Raw genomic sequence first — 16383 nt, 5'->3', positions numbered from 1 at the left:
ACAGCGATACCATGCCCGATATTTATGGGGCATCCTTTGGGTTTTACCCACATCCACCCAAATGATGGATTTCACCATTTCGTACTCCAGGCCTTCAGCATGCCCAGGCATCGACACGTGGAACTTCCCCTCAGTGATTTCCTTCAATAACTTAGAACTTAAGGGAGGAGGTAGGGGTGCTGCCATCTACGGACTTGAAATGGTTATACTATAACTATTAAGACCACGTCTCAGCAAATTTTACCCTCTAAGACTCAATTAGTAAACCAATACGCTAACCGGGCTGCCTATGCATGCACGGGTTAGAGGATTTACCTTGGGGTCAGATTTCACCTACACATTAGCACAGTTAGATAGGCACCCAAGCAATCACATTACCGATCAATATCTCGATTAATCGACCTAATCGATTACATGTCAATTGGACCATTCATGGTCATTTTTATTCAATTAATCAATTCACGACATCAGATCAAAGCAATGATCAATCGACTTAGTCGATTACATGTCAATCAGATTATTTCTAGGTCATTTCACTCCACACTATATAACCTCTAATAGTATACTTAGTCACAGAGCTACATTAGTGCTCTCGAGCGTCATTTTCACCAACTGACATACCATCACCGACCCCATGTATTATTTAAGGCACCGTTTTCACCAGTGATATTCTCAATCACCAAACCACGTGTCTTTTCTAGGGTGTCGTTTTTGCCAAGGTGATGTATGTAATAGATAGCACTCGTGCGTTCTTTAAGGCGTCGTTTTTACCAGTGATATTTTTAATCACCGAACCGCGTATGTCTATAAGTCACGTACATTCTTTCTCTTTGACGCCGTTTTCGCCAATGTGACATACCTTTACGTGCATTCTTAAATGCGTCATTTTCACCATTGATACTCCCAATCACCGAACCACGTACCAGATTGGTCTCAGCCAAGAATATTCCCAGTTCACTCTCACAATTATCCCTATCTATTCAGCTCATCAACGCACTAATGATGCTAAATAACCACACTCCGCCATTTACCAATCAATAATTCAAATTCAACTCAATTTCAATCAATTTAGGAATAATTCCTTAAATTACACAATTAATTCAATTTAACACAACGTAGAGCTCAAATAAATAAATGGACTGCACCACGACAATTAGCATAAAATTTTGGTCGTCAGCTATCCCAGCCTTATTTCCTAAAAATAAATAAATAATTAATTAATTTTGAAAATTAATAAATAATTACAATGAATCCAATTTAGGCCAGTAATGCCTAATTAGAGCCCGAGACGGATCGGGAAAAATTCTTGAGATGCATTCAATAAATAGTAGTACGAGTCTACTTGCCAATTACACAATTCAATTGCCTAACATGCATCATGATTAATTAATAATCATTAATCTACTCTAATCTAACCACCTAATCCTACTTAATTAACACTAATAAACACCTAAGTATAATTAACAAATTAAGCAAGGATTAGTTAGCAAAACTCATCGGAATAATGCGCGAGTCGGATCAAACTGACGGGAACGGTGTGGGGAACACTTTTCTCTAAAGCGGGTTGACAAAATACGAAGGGAAAGGGAAAATCGAAGGGAAAAGGTGTAAGAATTTTCTGTATTTTCTCTACTTCATTCAATGCACTGAGTTACATTATATTACAATGTATGTGTAGAAGAAAAAGGAAAAGATACAATATACAGATTAGATCTGATTTTAATTGATTTAATAAAATCCCTACGATTTGATTCGATTTGATCCAATCAATTCTTTCCTAATTTCTGCGTATCTTCCAACACTCCCCCTCAAGCTGGTGGCTTGTAGATGTCCAAGACGCCTAGCTTGCTCAAGAGATACGCATGCTGTCTTTGACACAGAGGTTTGGTGAAGACATCCGCCGGTTGTTCTTGTGTTCCAATTCCTTGTGTCTCGATCATCCCTTCCTGGATTTTCTCCCGGGTGAAGTGACAATCTACTTCAATGTGCTTTGTTCTCTCATGCACGATAGGATTGGATGCAAGTTTGAGGGCTGCATCATTGTCGCAGAACAACCTTGTTAGTTCCTTGACTTGCACTCCAAGATCTTGAAGTAACCCTCTCAACCACACTATTTCACATGTGGTTTTAGCCATGTTTCGATATTCTGCCTCTGCTGAAGACAACGAGACAGTTGGTTGCTTCTTCGTTCTCCAGGAAAGTAAAGAATCCCCCAATTTGATACAAAATTCGGTTATCGATCTTCTGCTCATAGGACACGTTGCATAATCTGCGTCGCAATATGCGGTCATTCTCATGTCACACTTCCTAGAGAGAAGAATCCCAAGACCAGGACTTTTCTTCAAGTACCTCACGACTTTCAGTGCGGCATTCATATGGGACTGTTTTGGCTTATGCATGAACTGACTAAGTGTCTGCACAGCATAACTTATGTCTGGTCTGGTCATAGTTAAATATATGAGCTTCCCAACAAGCTTTTGATATCCGAATGGATCCTTGAGAATAGGGTCTGCTTCCTGAGGTACTTCAACATCATACTCAGCGGTTGTCAGTTTGACATTCTGCTCAATTGGCACTGCAGCTGGTTTACATCCAGATAATCCTGCCTCTGAAATGATCTCCAATGCAAATTTTCTCGATTGAGAGAGATTCCTTGGCTAGATCGAGCAATTTCAATCCCAAGAAAATACTTTGGCGATCCCAAGTCTTTAATATGGAAAGTAGAATGCAGGTACCCTTTTAGGCTTTTGATGGTTGTTTCGTCATTCCCCATAATGAGTATGTCATCTACATATATCATCAAGTAGATAGATGACGTACCTTGAGTCCATGTGAAGACAGCATAATCGAATCTGGATTGTTGAAAACCAGCAGCTATTAGTGATTCAGCAAATTTTGCATACCACTGTCTGGATGCTTGCTTGAGTCCGTACAAGGATTTGTGGAGACGACATACTCTATTCTCCCCCTGTCTCCGTAATCCTGGAGGTATTTCCATATATATCTCTTCATCCAAATCACCATGGAGAAAAGCGTTGTGGACATCCATTTGATGTAATGACCAATCGTGAAAAGCTGCTATGGAAAGAAAAGAGCGAACTGTGACATCCTTGGCCACCGGAGAAAAAGTCTCGTGATAGTCAAAACCTTCCTTCTGTGTGAAGCCTTTAGCCACCAGTCGCGCCTTGTACCGTTCGATCGATCCATCTGCTCGATATTTGATCTTGTATACCCATTTACATCCAATTGCTTTACGATGTGGAGGTAAGGGAACATGAGGGCTTTCAATTCTGCCTCCATTGCTGCTTGCCATCATGGATCAGTCTGTGCCTCATGGAAGGTGGATGGCTCTTGTTCTTCAGAAATACGAGCAATGCAACATCGATGCATTGGAGACAAGCGATCAAATGAAACATAAGATGAGATTGGGAAAGGAATACTTGGTGAATTCCTGACGCCACATATATAGTCTTTGGTCCAGGTAGGAGGTCGAGTGGCACGTCCAGAACGTCTGGGTGGTTCATCTCCCGAAGATGTAGGATTATCTGGAATTTCCACTGGAAGTGAGTCGGAAGTAGGTAGGTCTGAAGAAACCTCAACATCATTCAATCTTTCATCCTGGACTTCCTCTAAAGGTGTTGTGCTCATAGTGGAGTTGGAAACACCTTGTTGGAATGGAGGAACAAATATATATCTGGAATCTGCGGATCCATCGTCAGCAGAATAAGTGGGAGAATGCCCTGGTTCAGTGCCACTTTTGTTTTGGTGGGCAAAAGGGAAGACAGTTTCTTGGAATATAATATCTCTGCTGACAGAAAATTCTCCAGTACTCGGATCAAAAATTCGATATCCCTTTTGTAAAGTAGAATATCCCATGAATATGCAGTGGCGAGCACGGGGACCCATTTTATCTTTGGGCCAACAATAGCCGTAAAGCATAGACAGCCAAAAACTCTCAAGTGGCTTAAGTCAGGCTTCTTTCCAAAAAGTATCTGGAAAGGAGATTGTCCATCCAAAACTTTGGTTGGCATTCGATTTATTAAATAAGCAGCAGTCAATACACAATCCCCCCAAAAATTATCTGGAATAGAAGCTTGAAACTTTAAAGCTCGGCAACTTCCAAGAGATGCCGATGCTTCCTTTCCACCACTCCATTTTGTTGTGGTGTGTAAATGCAGGAGCTTTCATGTAGAATCCCTTGTGATGAAAGAAGATCCGCACATTCATGATTAAAAAATTCCTTCCCATTGTCTGTCCTTATTTTTTGTACAGGTTTCCCAAATTGGGTTTTAGAATGGGAAAGAAAGTTTTTCAAGTGAGACACAACCTGACTTTTAGATTGCATGAGGAAGATCCAGGTGGCTCTGGAGTGATCATTCACAATGGTAAGGAAAAACCTAGATCCATCATGATTTACTGTGTGGTAAGGTCCCCAGACATCAATATGCAGCAAGGAAAGAATATTTCTCGCACGACTTTGGCTTAAAAGAAAAGAATTACGCGATTGCTTGGCAAACGGGCAAATTTGACAGTGAGGGTAAGAGAATTGAGAGCTATGACCCATTCTCGGAGTGCAAAAGAAAATTTCTATCATTGGAAATCGAGTTACACAATGATATCTTATTACAAGAAGGGTTAAAATTTGCAGGCAAGCTTTTGCAGAAAAACAATCCTTCAGAGAGACTACCCCAGCCCATCAATGTCCCAGTCGAAAGGGCCTGAAACAGACAGGTATCAGTGTTGAAAATAACTCGACAAGAGTTTTCCTTACAGGCTCTAGACACTGAAACGAGATTAAATTGGAAATCCGGAATATAAAGGACATTGGTAAGGACAAAATGGGAATTAAGTTTCACTGTTCCTGTTGTAGTGACATAGGTAACATTTCCATCCGGTAATTCCACAGTGACAGGATTTTCTAATTCTTCATTCACAGCAGAGAATAATCTTCTATCACATGCTATATGATCACTAGCTCCTGAGTCTATAATCCAGGTACTTCTAGGAATAGCATTTGCTAGGCAATATGAAATACCTGTAAAGCTGCTTCCCTTTTTCTGGACATCCAATTTTTGCGAAGCCTGCATAAGTTGCTGATATTCCCTGTGTGTGATAGGCTGATTAACAGAATTCATCGATCCTGAAATTTGATAAGCTGCTGCAGATATTTCTTTTCCCCTTTTTTCTTTTTCTCCAGGCCTGCCATGTAATTTCCAGCAGGTATCGATTGTATGGTGGGGCCGCTTGCAAAATTCACAAAGTATAATTTGCCCTTATTTCGTAAATTTGGCCCATATCCCTTCGGATTTTGAGGACTGTTGGATCCTCTTAAAACAGATGTATCTCCACCGTCCAGATCAACCGAACCTCGCATGCCTCTGGAGCCGTCGGATCGTGGCATCCGATCTGAGCCGTCCGCGCCCCCCCATTTATACGGCTTTTGATCCGCGAACCCTAGCTGTCCTCGGTTCTCCGCGAACCCTAGCTGCTCTCTCTTCTCTTGCCCTTTTCGTTCTAGGGTTTTCTCCTTCTCCACTCTTGCCACCAGCGCTAGGGTTTCGGAGATCTTGCTGTCCGACGAAGCAGGCCTTTGATTCTCCTCTTGCACCGCAAGCTGGAAGATGCGGCCGAGGCTCGGCGCTGGTTCCATCGCCAGGATCTGCGATCGGAAGGTGAGATACGAATCGTTCAAAATGAGTAAGAACCGAGTCGCTTTCTCCCTGTCTTTCATAGCCTTGTACTGCTGGAGAGTTGATTCGGACCCTTCCAGTTTTTCTTCAGCGGCTTCCAATTCGTTCCAGAGGGCTGAAAGCCTGTTGAAGCACGTCGTTACCGACGTGTTTCCTTGCTTCAGTTCGCTAAGCGCTTGATGTAGCAAAAAGATTTTGGCCCGATCCAATTTGTCGTACATTTCACGGATACTGTCCCAAATCATTTTTGAATCTTCTGTGGGTGGTAACCCTGCCGCGATTTCTGGGTTGATGCAGTTGCCGATCCATGTTCTAACCAATTGATTGCATTTTCTCCACTGTTTTCCCATCTTCTCGTCGGTCGGGATCGGAACAGTCCCGTCGATGAAACCTTCTTTGTCTTTGGTGATTAGGGCTCGCCGAAATTCTCGCGGCCAGGTTGAGTAATTTTCTGAACCCGTGAGAGGGTGGCTGATAAGCCGCAACTCCGGTCCGTCGGAGGTGGAAACATAAAGCGCGTTGCCGGGCTCTGGTCGACCCATGGCGGCCGCGAAAGGAAAAGGAAGGAAACCAGGTGGTATTCCTTGTGATTGTCCTTGAAGCCCCGCACTGATTGTCCTTGAGATCTGTTCGAGAATAATTTGATCCGCCCGTCTGCTCCGGTCGATGGTCGCGTTTGCCCCAATCGGTTGGTGGACCTCCATCGCTCGGCACACTACCCTGAAATCCCGGCGATGATGTGACTGGATTCAACCCTGGGATCCATGGATATGGCATCCATTGGTAGGGATACGCCAGAAATGGCTGACCCAGATGAAACTGAGTCGGAGCATTCTGCCAATGCGCATGTGGATGTTGAATCTGGCCGAGTTGTTGTTCGGTCACGGAGATGGCACTAGAAGTCTGAGGGGTCGTCGATACTAGTTCATTTGGATTGGAGGTAGGAATTTCTGATTGGCTCATTTTGACAAAATTTCCCTTAAAAAGAATTTGATTCCTCTCGGCAACCCTTTTGCGGGATAGGGTTCCTCTAGGCAATCAACCGAGGTGCAGCGGAAGCAATGTCAGAGTCTCTAGAGCTCTGATACCATGACAAAATACGAAGGGAAAGGGAAAATCGAAGGGAAAAGGTGTAGGAATTTTCTGTATTTTCTCTACTTCATTCAATGTACTGAGTTACATTATATTACAATGTATGTGTAGAAGAAAAAGGAAAAGATACAATATACAAATTAGATCTGATTTTAATTGATTCAATAAAATCCCTACGATTTGATTCGATTTGATCCAATCAATTCTTTCCTAATTTCTACGTATCTTCCAACACGGGCCTAGGAACCGAGGCCTGGAACACCTCAAAAACAGGCTTGCAATTGGCTGGAAACCCACTTCTGAACTTGTTGCACAAGGCTGGAAAACAGGAGAAATCAACTCGGTTTGATGCGGTGAAGCTCGGGAATGAAGGAATAGACCAAACCAGGCCTAGAGGAGGACTCTTGGGGTTCAAACAGGCTCAAAATAGACTCGACTAAGCAGCAACAGACCTAAGACAACAGCTGCTGGGTGAGAGAGAGGCAATCAAGGGGCGGATGGCATGCGGCAAGGCGCGGCCGGGCGGGTGCGTGCAAGGCGGGCAATGGCGACGGCGTCCAAGTGGCTTCTCTGGCATCCAAGCGGTGCGACGGCTGCAACTTCTTCCCTTTTGCTAGCTAGTTGCGCAAATGAAGAGGGAGAGAGGAGGATTCGGCTGGCAAGAAGAAGAGGGGAAAGAGAGGATAAGAGAGAGGGGAGACATGGGCTCCACTTGCCTAAATTTTCCATCCTTTTGTCTCCTTTTGCTTGCCCATGAAGCCAGCCATCCCTTGGCTGTAAATTGGCCACACTAACACCCCATATAACCTTTCAAATGGTCCATATATGGCTAGGGTATGGGGCACACAAATTTCCCGGAAAAAAGGCTTCAATTGGATTCAATTCTCTCTTGATTCTCTCTCAATCGGCTCTCATAAATAAATTGATGCCTTATTGATCATCTTAGCATTTTTCCTCACCCCTATATCCATCTTGCAACTCAATTTCGCCACCAAAAATCATCTTGGGCCTTGATTGAACAAAAACAGTCATAAACCGACTTTTTCCCAAAAAGTCTTGGTTGTTAGAAAGATCTTCTGAGATTGAGTTGTGAGTTCTAGAATTTATTGTGACATGACAGAGTCTTCAATTTCTGAAATCGGACTTAAATTGGCGGTTAATTTACGCTTGGCGCATTTTTAGCGTGACCTAGGCTACCAAGTAGTTTTCAGAACTTTTTAGGGAAAATGACCTGTGGTCAATTTTCTTCAAGCCACTATGAACCCACGCGACTCAATGATGACTCTCAATTGTCATGAAAATCTCGAGAATTCAAATACGAACACAGGTACCAAAATGACAGTAAAATCATATTAGTACCGGTTGACGAGAATTTTTCAATTTATTGGTGTCACCCACGATCGGCCACACATTTCAGTTGAATAGACATATCTTTGATCTCAAATCGATTTTATATTGTGCCGTAATGGCCTTTAAAGATGAGCATGGTCGAAAGTCAATTCCTGGTCGAATTCTCAAGTCTATTGTCTTAAAGTTCCTTAATGGCCTCCCCAGATAGTCTAGTTATCTCGAGAATGATCAGCTCTAAGAACAGCCCTATAAATGCATCAATGAAATGCTCGATTTATTCAGTAGAAAATAGGACTGAAAATCTGAAATCACTTCTGAATGTTTGTCATTTCATTTATCTATCATGAAATTGACTCAAAAGTAAGTTTTGGAAGTTCCTATGTTAGTTTGGAAAACAATTTGACCGCTAAGAATTTGGGAATTTCAATTTTTGGCCAATTTCACAAGAAAAATTATTGTCTGATATTCTGGAAACAATATGGTATTTTGCTAACTTGCAAATATTGTTGAGCTATTTGAATATGTTCTGGCCCATGAACCTAAGACCAAATATCTGATAGCACTTTTGTAATTTCCACCAAAACAGGCTTTTTTTTTTTGCCCAATAGATTCTAGTCGGTTTATTAAGTTAAAATTTTCTGATGATGGGCCTTAAATTATGCTTGGGACCGGAGGGATTCGTCGGCTGAATTCGTATAGTTTGTCTTTGCTAGTATCAAGGTAAGTGAACTTTCTCACTTTATGCTTTTGTAAAATTTGCATTACTTGGTTACTGAATGAATGAAAATTTAGCTATCTTGAGGCATGCTAAATTATAAAGTTGGATCAAGCATTGAATGGATTTTCAAGTCTGCTGTTATGCACATTGAAAATCATTATGCGAGTGAATTATTTTGAATCATATATTATCGTGTTGGATGTTGACATATGGATATCGGATTGATGCTCGTGATTGACCTACGTATTGGGATATGATCGATGTGCGCCGGTTTTGTTTTGTAGCTTAATCACAACCGATATGATTGTGGGGCTTACTACATCCGATGTGACTTTTGGCCTTTGTCACCTGCCAAAGCATGAGCGTAGTGTTCTAACATGAGGTACGGCTTGATATATGTTGACACATTGATATTTACTCGAATGTTGTTGTTACATATTTTTCAAATAATTGGAACTCATTTCCTCCGAAAATATTTCTTCAAACTTCTCATAGTTGCATTTTCGATTGTTTAGGTATTTAGAGCTTCTAAAATGATCGGGGTTTCTTGGATATTGTTATGCCATTTTTTGCATGCATCATTTTTTTTATTACTCAGTCTAATGTGAATTTGAGTGGTTTGGTGTTTTGACTGTTCCCTTTTCTTTTTAGAGGTTACATGATTGGCCGGTAGAAAGAGAACAAAATCCTATTACAAGAATTTTGGTTTGAATTTGTAAATGTTGTCATATAACCATCTTTATAAGCAATCTAAGCAGTAAGCACTTGATCATGTCATCCGATGAGTCTAATGAGTTGTTTTAATGAATCCATAAGACAACCGACTCAAGATTTGGCAGCTCTGTAAAAGTAGGAGGTTTAGTGGAAATAGAGTCAAGAAAATGATGTGAATCGTTGCGGAAGGATCGTTCTACGAAGGCCCAAATGGTGCAAATTGCAAACCTCGACCTCCAATCAAACTTGTGATTGGCAACCTCGGTATGAACATGACCTGTTGACGAACACGTGTCAACCAACCAACGTTATAGATGCCACGAGCGAAAGAATTCGCTATCTCGCTCGATAAGTCCAATTGACCGCCACAAGAGAATCTTGATTAAGTCAAGTCCTCAAAAGAACAGTAAAGAGAACCTCTTAATTCTTTTCCTCAAAAATAAAATATATCTGCCCCCAAAGAAATTTTGCAAATCCTTTATATAGGCAGCCACACAAACCTTAAAAACCAACCATAAAAATCTAATACGTCATATTCTAGAATATTCTTAAACAAGAATATATATAAATTGACTTGGTCAATTATTTGGTGACTAGATAATTAAATTACACCAAGATTTTCAAGATTCTTTAAGATTTGATCCAAGGTCATCTTCATGCCAAAGATCACGAACCATGACACCAACAGCTTGCCTGAATTGTTTGGCCCGCGCTCGAGTAATCGAACCAGAAGGAATAGACAATGGATCCCTAGCACCTCCTCCTCGATATGGCTCGATGTCCACATCATTCCCTGTGACACCCCGAACCCTTCGCAGGTCGTCACCAGCGCCGGTGTTACATCTTTTACCATCTCTATCTCTTGGCTAAATTAAGCCTTGCCAGATTACAGGCATTTTTTATTTTTAAAAGCGGTCCCATGCGCGACTCATAGCGGAAGCAAAATTCACATCGTCATCTATCTCCCTTCTAACCCATGATACAAATACACACCGGCTACACATCAGGATTTTATATACGAACATCGACACTTTATTTACATATTCTTTTAAGATGGGACTCCTCCTTTCTCGGGTCGATACAAAACAAGAAAAGCGAGGACTCGCCCTGTGACATCCAGAATTTTCAACCCTGTCTTCTACTGAATAAATCGGGCATTTCATTGACGCGTCTATAGGGTTATTCTCAGAGCCGATCACTCTCGAGATAACTAGACTAGCTGGGGAAATTATTAAGGAATTTTAAGGCAATAGACTTGAGAACTCGATCGGAATCGACTTCTTTACCGTGTCCATCTTTAGAGGTCGACGGCACGATTAAAAATCGATTTGAAATCAGAGATAGACTGGATCGATAGAGATATGTGACTAATCGTGGGTGACGCCACTGAATTAGAAAATTCTCGTCGGCCGACACTAGACTGATTTTCTTATTGTTTTGGTACCCCGTGTCCGTAATTGAATCCTCAAGATCTTCACGACAATCAAGAGTCGCCATTGAGTCGAGTGGGTTCATAGTGGCTCGAAGAAAATCGACCACGGGTCACTTGCCTTAAAAAGTTCTGAAAATTACCCGATAGTCTAGGTCACGCTAAAAACGCATCGAATGAAAATTAACCGCCAATTCGAGTCCGATTTCAGAAATTGAAGTTTTGGCCATGTCACAATAAATTTTAAGAACATCGACTCAGTCTCAGAAAATTTTCGGAGATTCGGGAAATTTTACGGAAATTGGGTTCGGACGTCGCGGAAATTTGGCAGAAGTTCAAATTGGCTAAATTAATGGGAAATTGGACTTTAAGACTAAGCCGTTGTGTGTGTCGGAGATTTATAGAAGCCAAATGAGGATGAATTGAAATTATTCAAGTGTCCAATTGAGAGGAGGTGATGCCAATTTCGTAATCCCCCTCATGCCTAGCCAAAATGCACCAATTGAAGTGTTGTGAGAAGTGTTGGTGTGGCCCATTGGAGGCCAAGGAATTATACATGGCTAAGAGTGATTCTTGGGGAGATATTTGTGTGAGAATTAAAAGCCAAAGGGCCCCTCACTCATCCCTATCCATTCTCTCTTTCTCTCACCCCTCTAACCGATTACACTCACTCCCCCATCTCTCCATTTTCCTCGCACGAAGCCAAGAGCGGAGAAGCCGTGCCTGCGCACCCATCTCCGCGCACCCGAACTCTAAACTCGTTCGGTCCATCTTCTTGCCGTGAAGTTGCAAGATCCACCGAAGCTGCTCCTCACGTCCGCGTCTTCAACTCGAGCAAACAGCCGCGCCAGCGAAGACTCCATCTTCGTCCACGAAGCTGCTCCATCTCCACGCTGCCATCTGCCCGCTCCTCTTTCTGCTTCGGTCAACAAACGAACCAGCGAAATCATGGATTGACCGCTGGAAGTCCACGACTCCACCGAGTTTGGTCGGCCACTCACGCCACACCAACAGAGAAGCTGCGGGAACGGAGACAGTCAACCACGCCATCCACCGAAGACCAAGACTCTTGCCAGGCGTCCTCCATCGTCCACGAGCAGTCCACGATTCCACCGTTAGTTGACTCTGTCGGCTACTTGTCCGCGTGAGTCTCCCCAACGCCACACGTCCGCAGCAAGCTCACGATTGAAGACGCCAGCAGCTGTAGCGACATCAATCTTCAGTCTTCTCCAGCGACGTGCCCTCAACCCTCACGAAATTGTGGAGGCCCACCTCGGCAAAGAACGGCCCAAAGCAAACTCTAGTGATTTGGGCCATGTCTTCAGTCCAAGCACTTTCAGCAATTCGGGCCCAGAAGATTCAGTCCAAATGAGGGCCATTTCAAGCCCGCAAGAGTCCAAGAGCCCAGTCTTTTTCAAGGCCCGGTTTCCAAGAACCAATTGAAGTCCAGCCCACAAGTTGAAGCTCAAGTAAATTCAGTCCAGAAATTTCAGCAGGCCCAATTCAACTTGGGTCTAGCCAAAAGCAGGAACAAATCTCGGTTGGGCTGAGATTTGTTGGGCCTAAGCTTAAGGCCCGGTCCAAGCCCGCCGGTGTCGTCGAAAATCCGATTTCGGCCGCCGTCGCATCGCCGTCGCGGTGATTCGGTCTCCGCTTTTGTCAAGTGAGTTTTACTCACTAAAGCTTTCTTAGTTTGCTAATTATACTTAAGGTTGGTTAGATTTAATTAAATGCAATTAGGTGGTTAGATTAGTTTAGATCAATTAAATTAGAGACTTAATGATGCATGTTAGGTGGTTAGAAATAGACATTAGCAAGTAGACATGCCATGTTATTTATGTAACGAGTCTCGGTAATTTTCCGGGCTTGTCTCGGTATCCATTCGGCATTATGAGCCTAAATTGGATTTTTAATAATTATTTATTTAATTTTCGAAATTAATTATTTAATTATTTATTTATCCGGAAATTCAACCGGGATGGCCGGTGACCGGAATTTCATGCTGATTGTCGTGGTGCAGTCCGTTTATTTATTTGAGCTTTATTTGGTGCTAAAATAATTTATGAGTGAATTTAAGATTTATTCCTAAATTGAATCTGGAGAGGGTCGGGTGGGACCGTAAAGCCACTAGTTCTTGAGAGGGTCGGGTGGGACCGTAAAGCCACTAGTTCTTGAGAGGGTCGGGTGGGACCGTAAAGCCACTAGATCTTGAGAGGGTCGGGTGGGACCGTAAAGCCACTAAATGTTGAGAGGGTCGGGTGGGACCGTAAAGCCACTAGATCTTAAGAGGGTCGGGTGGGACCGTAAAGCCACTAAATTTAAGGGATTACTTGGTGTAGGATGAATGACCTAGAAATGGTCTGTCTGACATGAAATCGACTAGGTCGATTTGATCAATGCTTCGATCGGTGATGTGATTGTTTGAATACCTATTGAACTGTACTAATATGCAGATGGAATCTGAGGCCAAGGTAAGTCCTCCAACTCGTGCCGTGTTTAGGCAGCCTATAGTGTATTGGCTTACTAATCGAGTTTTAGGGGGTAGGACTCGCTGAGACGTGGTCTCATTGGTTATTGAATAACCATTTCAGGACCCTGAGGAGAAGCTAAGGAAGAGGAACCTGAAGGGGAGAAAGACTTTTGAAGAAGTAGATGATCCAGAGAGGGATCTTGAATATAACCCAGATGTGGACTGAAATCCCATCTCTTTTGTAAATCCTGTCTTAGCATAGATAGGTGTGAGACAAGTATGTTATGAATAGTATTGTAAATATACTATGAGTTGTGCTGTTAATGAAAGTGTGGTTGTGAATTTCAATATGAAAAATATGGCCTACTTTCCTATCCCATTGTTTTATTGTCTGGGGATTTATAACTGCTTCTGCATGTGCTTAATAAAAAGAAAGGGTCGGCGATACATAGTCCTGGGATATCGCATTCTAAAATCGACCAAGTAGAAGGATGTGCGCACGTCCGAGGATCGGGGCGTGACACTGCCATGTCCTGCCTAAAATCTCAAAAAGAAACTATCAACCCTCTACATCAAGCGCACAAGCTCCCATCAAAGGTGTCGATTATCTACATCAAAAAGCTCGGCTCCTACTCGTCACGCGTGAGTCTCACACCCAACCCGGTGCATCAGGTGGTGGCGGCGGCAGCATCCCTCGCATAGCACCATCTCAACGGACGTGAACAGAAATGAACTCTTGTATGACAGGGCCCCCAGCCAGGCCGATATTATACATAACTAAGCATCGCACTCGGATGTAAGTCAATCCGGGAATAGAGGGACAATCTATCTCCGTACACTCCACCTCAACATCAAACGGTAGACCGTAAAATACCCCACGCGAAACAGCAGGTAGCGGCATAGTGCTAATCTGAAATGTTATCCCCAAAATGGGTGAGTACAACCACTCAGCAGATAGGGAAATCCAATAATAACTCAGTGCACCATGCATACCATCATACAATGCAGGCATTGCTTACCTTTTTGATGTCAAGCGTATTCATGCATCATCATGGCATATATATCATCATCATGGCATCTCATATATCATTATCATCACATCATCATTAACCATGCATCACCATGCATATCACATCATCATTAGCCATGCATCACCGTGCATATCACATCATATCATCATTAGCCATGCATCACCATGCATATCACATCATCATTAGCCATGCATCATCGTGCATATCACATCATATCATCATTAGCCATGCATCACCGTGCATATCACATCACCATTAGCCATGCATCACCATGCATATCACATCATCATTAGCCATGCATCACTGTGCATATCACATCATATCATCAGCCATGTATCACCATGCATATCACATCATATATCAATTTCCACTTTTACTTATCAATTGATCCCCACATTATCTTTTCTCAAATCATCAAATTCACCATCATCACCATCCCTTTGGGCAGAAACCTTCGACAGGGATCCCAGCATTCCAGCCATCTCATGGCCACTGGGCTTCCGGCCCCCCACATTCCGGGCATCTCGCATCTCAACTAGCATCACGAGGCATTCCCTTCGGGCAGAAACCTCCGACAGGGCTTCCGGCCTTTACCCTTCTAACCGGGGATCTCGCACCCCACCCCGGTATCGCGAGTCACTCCCTTTGGGCGCGAAACCTCCGACAGGGCTTAGGCCCCCCACATTCCGGGCATCCCGAAACTCCCTGGGAATCTCTAGAATTACGCCACCAGGCCACCAGACAACATCCTCCATCACAACCTCATTCTCATCCACATTTATCTTTTATCTCAATTTATCATGGAAATTTGGCATGGCATCAAACATATCACACTTGCATTTCAATTCACATGTCATGCACATGTCATAGCTTAATCACATAAGTATTTCAACTTAATGCATGTACAAAGACCTCATCACACAAGTGCCACACAAATGGAATTGAATCCATGGCCAAATAAAAATCTATTTTATTTTATTATTTCATTATATTATTATTATTTTATTTTATTATATTTATTTATTTTCATAAATAAATATTTAATATTTATGATTTTCCCAAAATCATAATATTCAATAATCATTTATAGGATCACAATTTTATATAAAATTCGTGGCCAAGTTGTATTTTTCACAATTTCACAATTTCCTCCAAAAACATCCTAAAATTCTCGGATTTAAGACCCACTGCACAGTTTCCGAATAAATTAAATTAAAATACCCATTCGGTCTTCAAAAATTACGAAACTTTACAGGCTGATATCCAACACATTTTCGCACCTTTTTCATTAAGAACTTTAAGCCAAATTCCTTTTAGATTAATTTCCATAGTCCTACGAAGCTTCTGGAATCTCTACCGCGACGTCCAGAACACACTCCTCCGTATTTCTTAGATTTCACCCATCAAATCTCTTTAGTTCCTTCTGAAATTTAAGTATGTTATGTAACAATGTGTCCTTTACAATTTTCATGAAGGGATATAGGTCAAATAACCAGATTATGGTCACCATTTTAACCCATGAATTCTCGGGTGTCTCGGTACACCTCACCAGAATCAACCATCTCCAAGATCTAACCGATTCACCAAGTTATACTTGTTCTTTTTGCCTCATATTCGAGTATGTTGTAGCTTTAAGGTGTTTCCTACAACTTTTAAGAAGACAACAAAGTGATATCTCCAACAGAAATCAACATGCAACCAAGAAATCAACAAAAGGTCAGTGAAGATTTCGCAGATCTGAGGTCTCCATATAACAGAGCTTTTGACCCCACATATCACCATCGTTTTCCATGAAATTCGAGTATGTCATACTACAAGATGTTAGATTCAACTTCCATGAAGACACCGAAGCCAAAATCGCACTCCAAGTACACATGCAAGCTCGACTA

This window comes from Eucalyptus grandis, chromosome 8, assembly GCF_016545825.1.
Source record: "Eucalyptus grandis isolate ANBG69807.140 chromosome 8, ASM1654582v1, whole genome shotgun sequence".
Lineage (NCBI taxonomy): Eukaryota > Viridiplantae > Streptophyta > Magnoliopsida > Myrtales > Myrtaceae > Eucalyptus > Eucalyptus grandis.
The sequence above is the reverse complement of the archived record's forward strand: the minus strand, read 5'-3'. Positions refer to the sequence as shown.